Below are 18106 nucleotides of genomic sequence, written 5' to 3'. Positions count from 1 at the left end.
ACAGCTTGATATCTGCATAACAAACTAAAATTAACACAAAAGTCTGTCAAAAAAAGGAATAGATAATTTATGTTGTAGTCATATAATGGAATATTATACAGCAATGAAAATAAATGAGTTACAAATATATTCCATATACGGAACAATGGGGAATCATTTAAGATGATGATTTTGAGCAAAAACAACACAATAACAAAAATTGCATGAATGCTTCTATTGATAGGAAGTTCAAAAACACCCAAAATGAACAATATGTTGTTAAGGTTACAAATATATGTATACATATATATATATTTTTTCTGCTTTATCTCCCCAAACCCCCCCGTACACAGTTGTATATCTTAGTTGCAGGTCCTTCTAGCTGTGGGATGTGGGACACCGCCTCAACGTGGCCTGACGAGCGGTGCCATGTCCTCGCCCAGGATCCGAACCCTGGGCCACTGCAGCGGAGCGTGCGAACTTAACCACTCGGCCACGGAGCTGGCCCCACAAATATATGTATATATTAAAGCTAAAAGGCAAGGGAACAACAAAATTCAAAGTTCAGAACAGCATTTTCTTCTGAAGGCAATGAGAAAGAATGCAATTGAATAGAGACATATAGAGGACTCCAAGGGTAATGGCTATGTTCTAACGTTCTATTTCTTCCACTGAGTTGTGATTATCATTATTCCTTATATCATGCATCAATTTTTTTTTAATCTTTTCAATATTTAATAAAAACCAATTGTCCCAATTCTTAGCATCAAAGTCTGGGCATATAGATTAACCAGATTAAATCAATAACTAGTTGCACATCTAGTCTATGATATAACTGTTACCAAATCACATGATTAATTACTTTGCATAATTCAGAAATAATGGGAGTTTTTGCCCCAGATTTTTTATTTTAGAAAATTTTAAACATAAACAAAAGTTGAAAGGATAATACAACAAATATGTTTAACCCTCTCATAAATAACATTTGTTGATACTCTTTCTCTCTCCTATCACTTTGGATTTTGATTATAACGTACTAAGTTTAATATATTTTAATCCATCACAGTCTCACATTGGGTCAGGGGCAGCCCTCTAAGCTGGCTCTTGTGTTCTTTTGGCCCAATCCGGTTGACATTTGAGCACTTCCTTCTTTTCTTGCATAATTTCATATCCTAGACTCACTGTGCTTTCTCCATCCAGTGGAACAAATTTTGACTACTAACTTTTCATTGAAAGCAAGCACATACCTTTGATGTCATTACCAGTGTTTGCTAATTTATTGTTATTTTTTGAAATTGTCTTCTGATTTGATGGATACAAATCAAGTCTCAATGTATCTATCACATATGGCTCTTTCTAGAGAAATTTGCTTACAAATAAAATCTGCGTGTGTTTGTTTTAACTAATTTGAATTCAAAATTCACCACTTACCCTTCTTGAGTCCGTGAACTATGTCTTCCTCTCTTCCTCCTCCTATTGAGTCTGGCAAATTTAGCTGTTCAATTAATGTTTGTCAGATGGCATTAAATACCAGGCAGCTGTGTGTGTGTGTGTGTGTGTGTGTGTTTGCGTGGGTATGAGCTCACATAAACTGGATTGAAATAACCTGGAAGGAGGATAGGCCGCGGTCTGTAAGTTAACAGAAACCACATTTCATCTTTATCTCTCCACTTAAAACCCGATTGGCCTCTGTTTTTCAAGGTTATCACCCTTGTCTGAGAACTGAAGAGGCTTGAAATGCTCCTCACAAATGCAGTTGTTGACTTTCAAGCAAGAATCTTCTGCCTGGCTCCCACTCCTGTTCACCACCCCTCCCAGAAACTAGTGGGTTTTTGAGTGACTTATGCTTCAGTGGCTGAAATGATTGGAGCTGACTGGGACACTACAGGCAGGCCTCAGAGCCACACGCTCGGCCTAACTTATGTAAACATTGTCCTGATGACAGCATTCTCCTACCCCATCTGCAGCTGCAAGGGAATCCATTATTTTTCCCATCCCAAGGGAAGGGAAAGGTCTCGGGCGTCATTACTCCTAGGCAAATGTAACTGACTCTACCGCATACCCTAATTTGCTTGCCATAATTATAGGTCACTCACCCACTTTATTTCCAACCCCCCCCCCCCTTTTTGTTCTTATCAATAATAAATGGAGCCTGTGAATCACGCCACTGTAATATTTGGATATTATGAAAATGCTAATAATAATAAGGTAGCGCCAGCGACACCCTGGTTTTATCAGCTGGTCAGATGCTCTATTAGGCAGCCAGTGAGGAGTTCAAGCAAATTGGTTATGTTAATGTCCTGTAGTACTTGGCAAAGATGAGGAGTTGGCAATTAATTTTTTCCAAGCTGCTGGCCGACAGGCAAATTTATATTCCTCCCTCTCCATGGGATCGAGCTAAGAGAAGGTGAGGTAGAGAGTGAGCTTCACGTCGCTTTCCAGGATCTAAATGAACAGTGCTAAATAAAGCCTGGAGAGGAGAGAGGAGAGGGGAAACAGTGCCCCTGACAATGGACGAGCCCCGCTCTTCTCCATTCATTCCGCTGACAGGGCTTTTGCAACTTAAACCTGTTTTATTAATTATGTTTGACATTTCCTTAATTAGTTTCATTTACATCCCATCAGCCCCTACCAGACAATTGCTCCATACATCATTTTACTAGAGGAGCGAGATGCCTCCAGAATTATAACAACAACAGACAATTTTATGTAACTTACAGAAAATTAGTGGACGGTCCTTTCCATTTTAAATGGTTTTATAGAAAGGGGGAAAAATTCATCCCACAATTTTTTTTTCTTCTGAACTTCTAAGATACCTAATATATTTATAAAGTTAAAGATATCTAAATTGTATAGTGATATACTCAGGTTTATTGTTTAGTTATGCGATTTACCAAATCTTAAAAATTACTCTTAAGCAAAAAAGATAGAACCTTGAATAAATGAGGTAGGGTCAGAAACATGTCAGGGATGGCCTTAGTCCTTGCAACCTGATGTCCCTTGCTCCCATTAGCCAACTGTCCCCACTTGCTCTTCATCTGAGAACTCAGCCAGTACGCATCCAGGAGCCTCAGGCTTACCAAGCCCTTAGGTACAAGGTTGAACACAATTAAATGGATGAATAAATGGGTTAATAAATGACTAAAGTAGGAGTTCCAGGTCTTGATCTTATCTGTCCAAATTCGCTTGGTGACAGTGAGTCACCTAGCCTGCTGGATTTCCTACAGAGTATCAAATGATCAAATATAGGTGGCAGGCATTTGTAAGCATGAAGCACTGTTCTCACGTAAGGTATTCTTTTTGCTGGCATTGTTGTTGTTCAGGCCTGTGCCTGTTATAGAGGTCCCTTGCAGGGCTCCTGAGGCCTGTGACTGTGGTACTCTGTTTTAAGAGGGTGACTTCTAGTACACAGACCTTGTTCAGAGAGCCCTGAGCCTATCTCAGGTTCCCAACCTGAAGTCCTGATTCCAAGATGTCTTGTTGCCCATGTGAACAAATGGCACCCTCCCATTGTCCACTGACTTGACTGAGTGTCTTGGGTTTGACTCTGGCCTTATTGTACCTTCCTTGTCCTCGCTCTCACTACTGCCTTCTTGAAACTTGAATACATGGAACCAACCAATGTCCCTCTTTGCCTGCTTCCCTGGATATGATGACCTATTACTACCCAGGTTCTAGAGTGACGTTTTCATAAAATCTATATTCAGAATTATTATGAGATAAATGACCTTTGCAAAACTATGTTTTGCCAAACAAAGACTGTAAGACTTGGTTATTAATTGTCACTATCAGTTAACAAAAACCATGTTGAGTGGTGTCTTCCTAATTATTGCTACTACTAACCCAGCTTATACTGCTTTCATTCTCCAAAGTTACCACTACTTTTGATTGAAATCATAGTCTAACATTGTGTCTGTTATTGGTTTTACAATGTTTTATTGAGGGATAGCCAATCAAGGTAAATGCTTGGGGCTGTTTTTCTGGATGTGCACTGTGTGTTTAGGCTGAGCTTCAGAGGCACAAATTGGCACCGCTTCCCAGTAATAACCAGAGCATGGACCTCAGTTAATTTGTGACTTCTACTTAGATTAATCCATAACACTTTAATGAGCATCGAAGAACCATCATTATCACATAATTCATTATTGAATGTATAAGAGATTGCATTTAATGAGTCTCCTCTTTCTCTAGCCACCATCTCTCTGGATCTATCCTTTATTCATTGTTTTCTGTCATAAAGAAATTGGTGATTCTCTTCTTTTCTAAAAGCATCTGTGGTATGACATTGTCCACTCACTTTCTTTCTTAAATATCCTCCCTTTTTCAGATTTCTGCCATTAGTCACATTCATGTTTCCCTTCTTACTGGGGGAAAAAAAGAAAACTGCAGTTTTCTCTTGTGAGCTCTTCTAGTCTCCCATGTTGTTTTTCTTTTGTTTTCACTGCTGGAATTCTCAAATCAGTTACCTACATCTACTGTCCCCTGCTCCTTTCTCTGACTACATTACAAACTTCCTGCAATGTCTCTTAACCTTCCACCATTAATGTAGGATTCCTCAAAGACAAACCTTCCATCCTAGTTAACATCTGCAATCCCAGTTCTTAACCATACATTTGTCTGTGACCTTTATGAAAAACCAGCCCTGCTTGTTGAAACTACACTTTTTCCTCTTTCCTTTCTCTCAATCCATTAAAAAAATCAAGAGCCTACTCTGCACATGAAACAGTTCTAGTGGATTCATCAAAAGTAAGGTAAAATTCTGTTCCTTCCAAGAGTTTGAATCAGGAAAGGAAAATGGACGAGTAAACATGGATATTAGCATGTAGAGAGTGAAGAAGTGCTTCAATGAACATATGATCTTTCCTTCTAACCCAACCAGTCTTTCAACAGTATACTCCTAGTATAAGGTTAGCATTCTTCTCCAACTCAATCAGTCTCTAGTCTTGTCTTTTCTTTTCCTTTTTTTCTTTCCAACTACTGCCTTATCTGATAAATTTCTAATTACTGGTTATTCTTTAAGATGGCCTTGACCTTGACCTTTTTTAAAGTTCCCTTTGTTTAGTGATTTCATCTCTAGACAACTAAAATGACATCTTAAGTGCCTCCTGAATGCCAGCAGCTCCTGCCTCCAGTCCCTTCTTTCTACTGAAGCCAGACTCATCTTGGCAGACGCCTTTTAAGCCATGTCACTCCACCCAAAACCTTGAATGACTTCATTGCTGTTGACTAAAACTTCAAACCTTTCAATCTAAAATTCACAACCCTTTCCAATATGGTCAACTTTCCCATTGCCCTCCCAGCCATCCACTCTAAATCATTGCTCTGGAATCACGCCTCAGATTTTTCCAGCTCTTGCTTTGGCTGACATCATTCCCTCCATCTGCTATGTTCTCCCCACATGCTCGCCCACTAGTCCAGACCCCTGAGTGAGCTCTTGACGCCTCACTCACGGGACAATCCTCACCTGAATCCTCACTCCTTCCTCTCTCTCCTCTTCTGCACCTGCTCTGACCTTGGACAGCTCTTGCGCTGTTGTTTTTGAACGAATACTTTTTCAACTCACTTATAATTCAACTTGTTAGCTGTCTATGCCTTGGTTCTCAATAAGATTGTAAGTCTTTATGTTTCCATATATGCATTTTCCTCTTAGCACATACATGGGGCTCATTAAATACTGATGAAGGGCAGAACAGCATGCTATGCTTATCTGTGCCAATACAAATTAACTGGAGTATCAGCACTTACTGATAGTCAGGAAATACATGATGAGTGAGAATTGATACCTTCAGAAAAAAGTTAAAAATGTCAATAGACTCTATGATAAAATCTACACTGTCATGAAAAATCATTTATAAAACTACCAGGATACTATTTTTTTAAACTGTGAATCATTTACCGCATTTTGCTTAAGCAGGCACTTAAAAGGCAACTATAATTCTGTTCACGTAATTGCCCCTTATAGAATAATAAGTAACATCAATAGTGTATTTTTCTAGGTGCCAAACATCACACTAGGTACTATACATGCATTATTTCAAATATACACAACACAAAGTGAACGTTATTATCTGCGTTTTATAGACAGAGAAAATTGAGACACAGAGAGAAGACTGAAACTTTCACAAATTCACAAAGCTACCTTACATACTTGAGCTGAGATTTGAATTTACACCAGCTTGACTGTAAAATGATGTTCTTTCTAGTGTGTTGTGGGTTATTAATCATATTAGAAATCGACACCAATTGTATTAACCTTGTATTTGCTCGGGTTGGTGAAGATTGAGAACAAGATCAAGTACTGCTTAGGATTTTGATTTATCTCAAGAAATATAATAATAGCTAATATTTATGGAATATTTACTACCTACCAGGCCCTGTTCTAGGAGCTTTACTTGTGGTGGCATTAAATCCTTCAATCACATCTGCTTCGTGTAATGGGAACTATGATTCCTGTTTCATAGAATAAGAAATCAAAGTACTACAGAGAGTTTTGGTTACAGGCCAAGATCCTACAACCAAGAAGTCGCAGAACCGTGATCTAACTCATGCAGTATGACTCCAAGGTTTTTCAACAACAGCAGCAGTTCAAAAAATATAGTTCTCCCTTGGCAAAAAGAAAAATAACTCTGAAGCCTCTGTAGGGAAGCCCTTAGACAACAACTAGACTCAACAACTAGAGGTGCCTCTTGACACCTCTGAGTAGTAGGAAGCATTCATGCTAAATCAACCCTTGTGTCACTTCTTCCAGTGGGCTAGCAGTACTCTCCTCACATTACAGAGGAAAGGAGAAGACAAAGGAAGGAAAGAGGCGATCTTCCTCATCCCTGAAACAGGAGCTCTTGCCTTGGTCCTTGTGCATCTTGCCCAGATCCTTGCTGGTGGGCACATATTTACCCTTTTCATCTTCTTCAGCCAGGTGCCCTATGTGTTCCAAATATCAGGCCATAAAGGTCATTTTCTGGTCTACCGCTTCTATTTCAATAATTCTGTTTTACATTTGTATGGAACTTTAGAGAGAGTAATTCTGAAAAAGCTTCTTGCATCCAGGGAGATAAGACAAAGGCCAATTCGGAGACCACGCGGGATTGAAAAATACAACTGAGGTCATCATGCCCAGGGCCGTTAAGGCCTCTTCATAGAGGTGTTGGCAATAGACTTAAATAGTCTGTTTCTAAACTAGATCATTGTATTCTGCTTTTTACATTCCTCCTGAATTCTTAGTAATGTAAATTCATCACACAAATTCCCAAGTTTTCACTTACTGTCTATTCTATACTTGTAAGTAAGTGGCTTTAGTTTGGTATATGAATGAAGTGAGGTCTGATATGTGTCTTCTGACACTTCAGAAGTCTTACTGAAAATGGTACTAAGCATGAATTTAGCGACAACCTACATGGTTGTATCCACCTAAAACTGGCCCTAAAACTGTTTACCTTAAAGCTGGGTCAATACAAATCACATCACACCATTTTGTCTCACTACATTATACAATAAATTTTGTGGTCTTTATTTGGTGAATCTGTAAATGTCAATATAAATCTTACATGTTAACTCCAATCAACAGGGGTTACTGAACACTTACCATGCCTGGACGGTGTTCTGGATACTGCTAACATAGGAGCAAAGATTACAGGTAAGGTCCTTGGTGCCAAGGAGGTTACATCCTACTGGAGAGGGCAGATAACATAAGGAAGAATAGCCTGAGAAAGTGAAATGCTATAATAAGAATGACTGGTCATGGGGCTGGTCCCGTGGCCGAGTGGTTAAGTTCGCGTGCTCCGCTGCAGGTGGCCCAGTGTTTCGTTGGTTCGAATCCTGGGCGCGGACATGGCACTGCTCGTCAAGCCACGCTGAGGCAGCGTCCCACATGCCACAACTAGAAGGACCCACAAGGAAGAATCTACAACTATGTACCGGGGGGCTTTGGGGAGAAAAAGGAAAAAATAAAATCTTTAAAAAAAAAAAAAAAAAGAATGACTGGTCATGGCAGAAGGCGAGGAATATCAATCATGTTGATCAGGGAGGGTGGAGTGGATGCAAAGATGCAAGCTTGAGAGGGGGCATTCGAGACAGAGGGAAGGGCAAGTGTAGTGCCCTTCAGCAGAAAAGAGCTTGGTGTGTTCAAAGCAAAGAAGCTAGCATAGCTCGCCAGAGTGAGCAGGAAGAGAAGCACAGGAAGACATCCCAGGTGGACCCTTGGACATTATTCTAAGCTTGATGAGATGCCACAGAAGATACATCTGTTTTATTTCAGAACAATTAAAAATATCAACATCAAAAGGATATGAATTTAAATTAGAAAATAATTTCCATAATAATGAAAGTTTAATGCAATTTTAATTTTGTTTTGTTTAGGTTTCAAATCTTGTGAATAACTGATGGGAAAAGACTTGGTTGAAAGGTTTTGAGGCTTTGGCGAGCTTATTAAAATTGGTTTTCTAGTGTACTATTCTCTTTTCTTTCTCCAAATCATTGTTAGTTGTATCCCCTAAGAGTTTATGAAGAGGTTAGAATAAGAAGAATTTTAAAATCTATTTTAAGATTGGTAAGTTGTACCACATATATATATTTTTTTTTCATACCCAAGAAATCACTTCTGCAATTGTTGGGAAGAAGCTCAGAAAGATGAAAAGAAGATGTTCATATTTTCTTGGTGCCTCTGACAACTCTGAGTGTTTGGGTTGTGAGTTCATGCGTGGTTTTTTTCTATTCTTAAGCAAAGTCCTTGGTGCCACCTGTGGTCTACATGACCTGTTTCTCTGCAAATGTAAGATCCATTCACTAATTTAGGATTCAGTTGAAATCCAAAAGAGACAATGCAAGCATCCAAGGCAATTAACTGCCTGCACCATTTTCTGTAAAACACTGTGCTAGTTTATGAAGGGCTGCAGGAGATCTGAAATACCATCAAATGGTGAAAAATCAAAATATTTTGCTGTCATATGCTGTCACATACTGTCAGAAAGCCTTGCGCTATGGCCACAGTCGAGTTGAATCCGATTAAAAGATCAGCAAACAAGGCAGGTTTCAGGGTATTTGACCTCATCAGGGCTGTGCCTGCAAGTACCTGTCAGCGTTTCAGTTGTCCTCTGCTGTGACACTATTGCTTATGCAGCTTGCCAATGGACATGCCTGATGACATCCTGGAGAGGAAACAACAGATATTCATGTGTTCAGTTTTCTATTTTCAAATACTTTTTCAGTGCTGCTAAGAGGGAGCTGGAATTTAATTCCAATTACCAGTTCCACAAACAATGAATTATTCAAGATAAACTGCCTAGTTTTACTAAAGCATGTGTATAATATGCATATGTTTGCTTCTATCTACACATATGTGGATGAAGATGGAGAAATTAAATTAGCTTTTCCTCAGTTTATTAGAATTCCATGATGCCGTGTATTTCAAAGAAGCTGATCGATATTGGCTGAGGTTCGGTTGCATAACTCATGGAAACTTCACAGCTCCAAATATACAAGCATATCCACTTAAAAATTTAAAAATTATGAATAAGTCAAATAAGAAAACATGAATTTTTATCTTATAAGCAAGGAAAAGGAGCTTCATGAAAGATAATGCACGTATGTGTGTATCTGTGTGTTTTCACCAATGGGATAGAGTAAATTGAATAATAGAGACAAGTCTTTTTTTTTCTTTAAATCATTCTTATATCGCATTGCAGCATGTGGTGATGTCATAGTGTTGTGTCAGAGAGTTAGCAAAATTAAAATTTTAGCCAGCTTTGAAAAGAAATAAAGCTCCCCTTTTAATTGTGATTCATACGGTGAAAATATACACTTCCCTTTCAGTGATTCTGCCCCAAGGATTTTCATGTATTTGCCTTAGGCAAAATTGAAATTTTTTGTTCTTGTTTAAAATTTTCACATTTCACAGGGAAAGAAAAAATCTTGCGTAGCTAGAGTATGACAGTTTCCCCATCTGTGAGAAATTGTTCTGAAAACACGGATATAAGTCTAAAAAATATTTCCAATTTTTAAAGCCCTCAATTTATAAAGCAATATTTTTACTGAATTATAAAAATATAGAAAGTGTACAGATAATTAGTATAAAGTTGGATGAATTTTCGTAGCCAAAACACGTGTAGAATTACCACACTGAGGAGCCAAAATGTTGCCAGAACCAGAGTCCCTCTCACGCCTACTCCCCATCACTAGCTTCACATTTATGGCTATCAGTAGCGTTGCCTGCTTTGAACTGTGTATATATGAAATCCCGCGACCTATCCTCTTTTGTGTCTAGTTCCTTTCGCTTAACATTATGTTTGTGAAACGTGTCCGCCCCGCTGTGTGTAGCAGTGATTCATTCTCGTTGCTGCATAGTGTTCCACTGATGAGTTGACCACAATTTATTTATGTGATCTACAGTTGATGGACTTGGAGTTGTTGAGTGGTTTTCAAATTTTAATTGCAAATAGTATGGTTATAATCATCTCTGTGCGTGTTTCTTACTACACATTACTATATATCTGTTAGGAATATATCTAGAGTAAAATCACCAGGTCACGAGGCACAAACATGTTCCACTTTAGTAGATAGTGTTAAATAGTCTGCTAAAATATCATCATAATTTTACACTCCCAGTTCATAAGAGTTCCAGTTGTTCTGAAACCTTGCCAGTATCTGGCAAATTAATCTTTTTAATTCAGCCATTTGATGGATATGCATTGGTATCTCAATGTGGTTTTGCTATTCTTACGATGAGAGTAATGTGTTGTGATTCCTTTTGACCACTTGGTCAAATAGTTGTTATTAAATATTTATTGACTACTTGGATATCCTCTTTTGTGAAGTGTCTTATTCAGGTCTTTTTCCATTTTCCTATTCCGTTGTTTGTTGTAATCTATTTTTTCAATATCATTCTTTTTGTTTTGTGCATTTTGGGTTCTATGTAATAAAACTTTGCCTACCCCAAGACTGTGATGATATTCTAGTATGTTATCTTCTAGAAGCTTCATTATTTTAGTTTTCATCTTTAGATCTTCCATTCATCTGGAATTGGTGTGAGACAGGAATGGGGTTTGTTTTTTTCTCTAAGAATATCCTTTCGATCCTGCCCTATTTTTCTAAAGGTCATCTTTGCTCCCACTATACTGCAGTGTCAGCTTTGTTGTAAATTAAGTCACCATATATGTATTAATCTATTTCTTGCTCTTTATTTTATTCCACTGGTTATTTGTCCATCCTTGTGAAAATAGAATATTTTCTTAATTACTGAAAATTTATAATATTGTGATCTCTCATAGTGTCTTTCAACTTTAGTCATTTTTTAAGATTTTTTTTGCTATTCTCAACCTTTTGAATTACCGTATACGTTTGTGAAAAAAACTCTTGTTAATTTCCACAAAGGCCTTTTTAAATTTAACTGGGATGGGTTTGAATCTGTAATCATTCTGGGAGAAACTGACATCTTTATTATACGGAGACTCCCATCATTAACTTGGCATAGTACTCCATGTTTTAGGACTTTTTAATTTCTTTCAGTATTGGTAACACTTTTTAGAAAGCTCACACGTCTTTTACTACATTTATTCTTGGGTATTTGATTTTTTGATGTTATCGTTGTAAATAATATTAATTCTTAAATTTTACTTTCAAATTAGTTTTGCTCATATGTACAATTATAGTTTATTTTTGCATATTGACCTCGTATCTAGAGGCATGGCTAAATTGACTTTGTAGTTTTATTTCATATAGGTATTGTGAGTTTTCTCATGTATATAATGAGTTTTAGGTTTTCATTATAAGTCTTTAGACCTTTAACCTTGCCTTATTACACTGTCCAGTACCCATAGAACAGTGTTGCATAAAAATGTTTATAAAAGACCTCCCTGTTGCAATCTCAGAAACTCAGAGAAATAGCTTTCAATATTGTTCTATGAAGTAAAAAATTTGCTATAGATTTTGGTGGATACTCTTTTTCAGATTTATCCTGTTCTCTTGTAATCCCAGATCTTATGCCTACTGGAGTTTTTAATCATGAATGACTACTGAATTTCATCAAATGTGAGATGTTCATACTTTCCTCTTACTTACATTAATATAGAGCATTGCATTGATTGGTTCCTTAATTAAAACAACCTGCATTTCTGGAATAAAACCAACATAATGTGATATATCATGTTTTTTATGCATGGATGGGTTCAATTTGATATATTTCATTAAGAATTTTGTATCTCTGTTTAAGAGGGCAATTCAGCAATAATTTTTCTTTCTTGGAATGCCTGTGCCATGTATCAAAATTATGCTGGCCTAATAAAACAAATTGAGAAATGCTCTCTTTTGTGAGATTTTCTATTTCATTTTCTATTCGTTTAGGGTGGTTGTGTTTCTCTAGTAATTTGTATATTTTGTCTAAATTCCCAAATTAATTGACATAAAGATGGATGTAATATCCTTTTATTATTTTTATTACGTTTGTAGAATCTGCAGTGTTTTCCACTTTGTCTTTTCTGATACTGGTAACCTGTACCTTCTTTCTTTTGTTCTTATCAGTCTTTCTAGAAGTTCACTACTTTTTAAAATCTTTTCAAATAACCAACATTTGACTTAGTGATATTGTTTTCTTTTATAAATTTATTTTATTATCTTTCTCATTATTTTTCTTTATTCTTTATTTCTTTATTTTGGTACAATTTATTGTTTGATTTCTAAATTTTTAAGATGGATACGTAGATCATTGATTTTTAGCCTTAGCTATTTCTGGAAAATACACACACACACACACACACACACACACACACACACACACATGCATGCATACACAAACAGAAGCCCTGGAGGATGACTTTTTCACTAGAGAAACTTCAATTTTTTCTCTTATAGTCAGAGAGGATGAGGAGTTGATCACTTTAATCAAGTGAGAGACTGGGTTGAATTGAGACTGGGTTGGAATTTTGTTGAGATTTAGTCTAACTTTGGTTCATTTCTGTTCCTAGAGCGTGATCCTCCAGAGATTGACAATCTCTGCACTTTTTATATCTGTGGCTTGATATCTTTCATCAGTTTGGAGGAATTCACGTCAATAATCTGTTCAGATGTTGCTTCTGTCCATTTTCTCTCTCTTTTCCGTATGGAAACTTCAATTATTAGTAGGTTACAGATTTTCACTATGTCTAAAATGTCTCTTACACTTCTCCCTTCCATCACTTTCCATTCTATTTTCTCTCCATTCCTCAGTATGGACATTTTCTTCAGATGTGAATACTGATTCTCTTTTCAACTCTGTCCAATCTGCTGATAAACCACCTATTAAATTCTTAAGTGCAGAAAACATTGCATTTTTCAGGTCTAGAATTTTCATTTATTTTTTGAATAGATTTTGATTCTTTAGAAAATTCTTCCAACTTGTTATGTATCTTACTGAGCACATTATTTTCAGTTGTTTTATAGTTGATAATTCTGATATTTGTATCATTTGTGTATGTTACTATTGTTAGATTTTATTCTTGGTCCTATTTCTTTGTATGCTTGGTAAATATTTATTAAATTCCAGGCTTGTGTACACAAAAACTTTAGAAAGAATGGATGTGGTTTTCTTTTTCTAGTGAAGACACATTCTATTTTCTGACAGGCTCTACTAGAGGAGGAGATCATCTTAGTTGAATAGGCTCTTTCAAGTCAAGTTTTAAGAATTTCGAAGACTTGAATCTACCTCTGGTTCACCTCTCCTGTATGAGTGTCGTACTCAGACAATTTGGTTAAGAGCCTGAGGTTGTTTTTCAGGGCCATCTCTCATTGGTGAGTCCTGGACTCTAATTTTTATCTCCCCAGCACTGTGAAAGTTCTGTTCAGCTTCTTAGATACTTTTTGCCTGGCTTCTTGGCATTTTGCCTTGTGCAACTTCAGAATTTTCAAATTCTTCATAAGGAAAACTGACGCTGAATATTAAACACACTTTACTGTATCTCACCTTCTTCCGGGATAATAGGCTGTTAAGTCCTGGCTGCCTCGACAAGCCCAAACTTGATTCTTTGTCTCCAGCCCCATGAGATTGCTGCAAGCTCTACTAGTTGCATTTTAGCAGTGGTCCACTATTTGGCTTTTCCACTTCTCTTTCTTGTCTTGCATGGCTTACAAGCCAAAAAAAGCTCTGATCAAAAATTAAAATGTACAACATTGGCTCATTATAATGAATTTTTCGTTTTTCCAAAATTTTAACACTTCAAGTAGTAGTTGGCTTGGAAGCTTTCTTATTCCTTCAAACACAATATTTTTTGTATTTTGTATAGATGTCCTAGTTGCTCTTAATGGTAACAATGGTTTGCCTCAAGTTACACCATCATAGCTGAAAGCAGAAAATGTCAAAGCTTTAATTTTTAAAATATGGAATATTTCATTTGTGGTTTTCACCAACTTTCTCCCCACCAATAATACTCATGTACTATGGTGTCTTTGTTTCTTCAATTATGTGAGGAACAAACATCTGATGGAACATTCAATAACATATCAGTAAAAATAAAAAGGTCATGGGCCACCCAGTGGCACAGTGCTTAAGTTTGTGCACTTCACTTCAGTGTCCTGGGCCTTCACAGGTTAGGATCCCAGGCACACCACTCATCAAGCCATGCTGTGGTGGCTTCTCACATATGAAATAGAGGAAGGTGGGCACAGATGTTAGCTCAGTGCAATCTTCCTCAAGCAAAAAGAGGAAGATTGACAACAGGTGTTAGCTCAGGGCCAATCTTCCTCACCGAAAAAATAAATAAATAAAAATAAAAAGGTCAATAACAAGAATAGAATTTTCTACTTTTGAAAAAATAAAAAATGTCTTGGGCAAATACATGTCAGTATTTTGAGTTTTGATTTGACCACTGTTTCACAGATTTAATAAAACAGCACATATTTTACACCAGTACTAAGATGATTTAAAAAAACAAAAAGTAAAGTCATAGCAAATGAGTAGATTTTCCCTTTGGGTTTTAGAAGACCTCTCATTACACATAATGTCATGACATACTGACTGGCGGAATATCTGATGGGTTGTCATTCATGACAGAACAACTTCAATTAAGTTGATAACAAGATGACACGTTCTTCAGTTGGTATCCCACTTGCTCTTGCCATTTTTTCTCATAGTAATACTGCCTTTAAAGGGCCACAATCTTGATTATTTGGTGAGAATTTATTTCCTTCTATTTATTTTCAAAGTTAAAACAACTGTGCGTTGAAATCTTTTGAAATGTAAGCATGGGAAACCAGTTTTTGAAGAGAATTTTCCTTCAACCTGGACCCCACAAGAGCTATATTATTTGCCTAACAGCTTCCATCCTCCAAACACACACACACAGACACACACACACACACACACACACACACATATACATGCATATGTACTTCTTCATTTCTCCCTTCCTCTTCCTCTCCCTATCTCTTCCTCTTGCCCGGATGGTGAGATCAGGTGAAAGAATGAATGAATTTCTTTTTAAAAAATTATAGCTGAATATTGTTTGTTGGTACTCAAAATCCTTCCTAATTAATTTCTAATCATAAAACTCAACCCTGATTAAGCTTCCCCTATGCTGACCATTTCCTTACCTTGAAGTCTGTTGTCACCTTCTGGTATTCTGGTTAGGTGCTATATTACATCTTTAGATGCATCTTTGGGGCTATCCTTTCCCCTGTGATTCATTTTCCCCGTGTGAGTTAACTTAGTTCAGGCTCCCTAGTTGCAGAGCCTGAGCTAGGGATCTTGACCCACATGATTGAGAGAGTGCTCTTCCCACAAGAGGAAGAATTACAAGGTAGAGAATAAAGCAAGATGGGGAAAGGCAAAGAACTAAGCAAGAACATAGTCTCAAATAATGTCTTGCCTTGATTTAATCCATTGGGTTCTCTGCAATATAAATTCCATTGCACAGTCATACCCTTTAAGGCAAGAGGGCTGGGCTTTTGTGCCTATTACCACTCAATCACTGTCAGTAGGACACTCCAAAAGGGTTGCATAACTTTCCAGTGAGACAGCTCCAGTCAACTGAGGAAAATTCCATGGAGAAGGGGCTAACTACAGACTGTTGCTGGCCAACATTCAGGGCAGCTGGCAAGGTATCCAATCAGAGTCTACTCTGCAAGCCAGGTGGTACTTTAAAAATATGAATTAAACTGCATTACTCCTCTGTTTAAAGCTTTTCTCGTTTAGAATAAAACAGAAACTTTCTACAACAGTTCATACCCATGATGCCCCATGTGATCTGGCTCCCATTTACCTCACAGCCGCCATCTTGCATGACTCTTACGTCCATTTATTCTCTTGGTAATAGATCTTCATTGAGGATGTACTTTGCACCGTGAATTTTTCTGGTATGGAGAATACAACTGTGAACAAAGAAAAGTCCTGAAATTCAGAGGGCTTCTTCTCTGATCTTCTTACTCACCTCATTCAAGCCACACATGCCTCTTCTTTTCCTCAGAAAACCTGAGGGATTGGAAATTAACTCTTCCTGGTGGGTATTGTGGTACACTCATTCCTATTCTCATCTCAGATGCTATCTCCTCAGAGAAGACTTCCCTCCTGACCTTATGTATGCCAGCAACTCTACCTGTCTTAGTCAACGTTGACTGCTATAACAAAATACCGTATGCTAGGTGGTTTAAACAACAGACATTTATTTCTCCTAATTCTGGAGCCTGGGAAGTCCAAGATCAAGGCTAAGACTGAGTCAGTTCTGGCAAGAGCTCTCTTCTTGCCTTGCAGACTGCCATCTTCTTCCCTTGCGCCCACAGGGCCTTTCCTCTCTCTTCCTCTTCTTCTTCTTCTTCTAAGGGAACTAATGTAATCACGAGGGTCCCACTCTCATGACCCAATTTAAACCTAACTTCCTCCAAGAGGCCTCACTTTGAGTACCATCACATTGGGGGTTAGAGGTTCAACATTTGAATTTTGGAGGGATGCAAACGTTCAAACCATAAAACTACCTTCTTTCACCAGTTTCCAATAGTTGATTACTTTAGTCCCACTAATCTCTCCATACAATTTTAGGTTAATTACTAGTTTTACTTACTGATGGACTGCCTCTATGTTGTATGTTAGCTCTGAGAGAACATGTACCTTGACTTTCTTTTTTACTAGGATAATCCCCAGTTACTGGAAAATTCCCAGGTACTTAAAAGGTGATTGAGAAAAGTTTGAAAGTGATCATCTAAGTGAAGGAACGTACTGTAACGTACAACTTGGACATTTTGCTTTTTAAAAAAACTTTGATTACTTTAAATCTTGGTATAAACGTCAGTCCTAATCGTACAACCTGTATCTCTCTTCTATCTCCCTCAAATCATTGCACCCAAAATTGACCTTAATAAGTACCAATTTTGATTAATTTAATTTATCTTCTTCAGTTGGGTCATCTACATTGCAGCTACCAGTAACAAAAGTCCAGAAGTGTTTTTAATGTACTGTGATACACAGCCCAAGTGGAAGAAGTCCGCCACATAAACCCTTATTCACTACAGCTGCTGTTTGTCACAATTACAAATGAGAAGTTTCCTAACTTGGGCATGCAGAAGGTTACTCAAAGGATGATGCCTGGAAAGAGTTCCCAATCCTACCCCTACAAATGAACACACAATTGATGATCAAGGACCCTTTATTCCCATTTACAAAGAAGTGCGTGGCCATTATGGTGGGCTGGGGGAAGGATCGGCTGAAATGCGACTGAGGGTATTGCCTATGCTTAACATCTCCGGCGCTTCTAGAGGGAGGAAGCTGGGGGTAGGAAGAAAGAGATGGAAAGAGAGAGAAGGGAGAAAACCCTGCTGAGTTTAATCTGAACAGTGTATCCATCACCCAAAATGATACAAATCAGCTATTACTGGATCATGCAAAAGCAACTCTTCTACCTGCGATCTCTTCTTTGCTTTCTAAACCTCTTTTCAGCTCAGCCTAATGAATTGTCAGAACTGTCAGACAGCTCTAAGGAATGACAAATGTCTATGATTTGCTGCTGCTGCTGCTATTTTGCTAGAAACACCTGATGTATATAGTCTTGCATTCTTCAGTTTCGAATTAGAGACTTGGAAAACAAAATCAACCTTGATAAATATAGCAATTTTTCCTCTGTTCTGTAAGCCGAACTGAACGGATATTTTTAAAGATAAAGAACTCTCTTTTGTTCTT

This window comes from Equus przewalskii, chromosome 1 (genome assembly GCF_037783145.1).
Source record: "Equus przewalskii isolate Varuska chromosome 1, EquPr2, whole genome shotgun sequence".
Classification (NCBI taxonomy): Eukaryota; Metazoa; Chordata; class Mammalia; order Perissodactyla; family Equidae; genus Equus; species Equus przewalskii.
Note: the sequence above shows the minus strand (reverse complement) of the source record.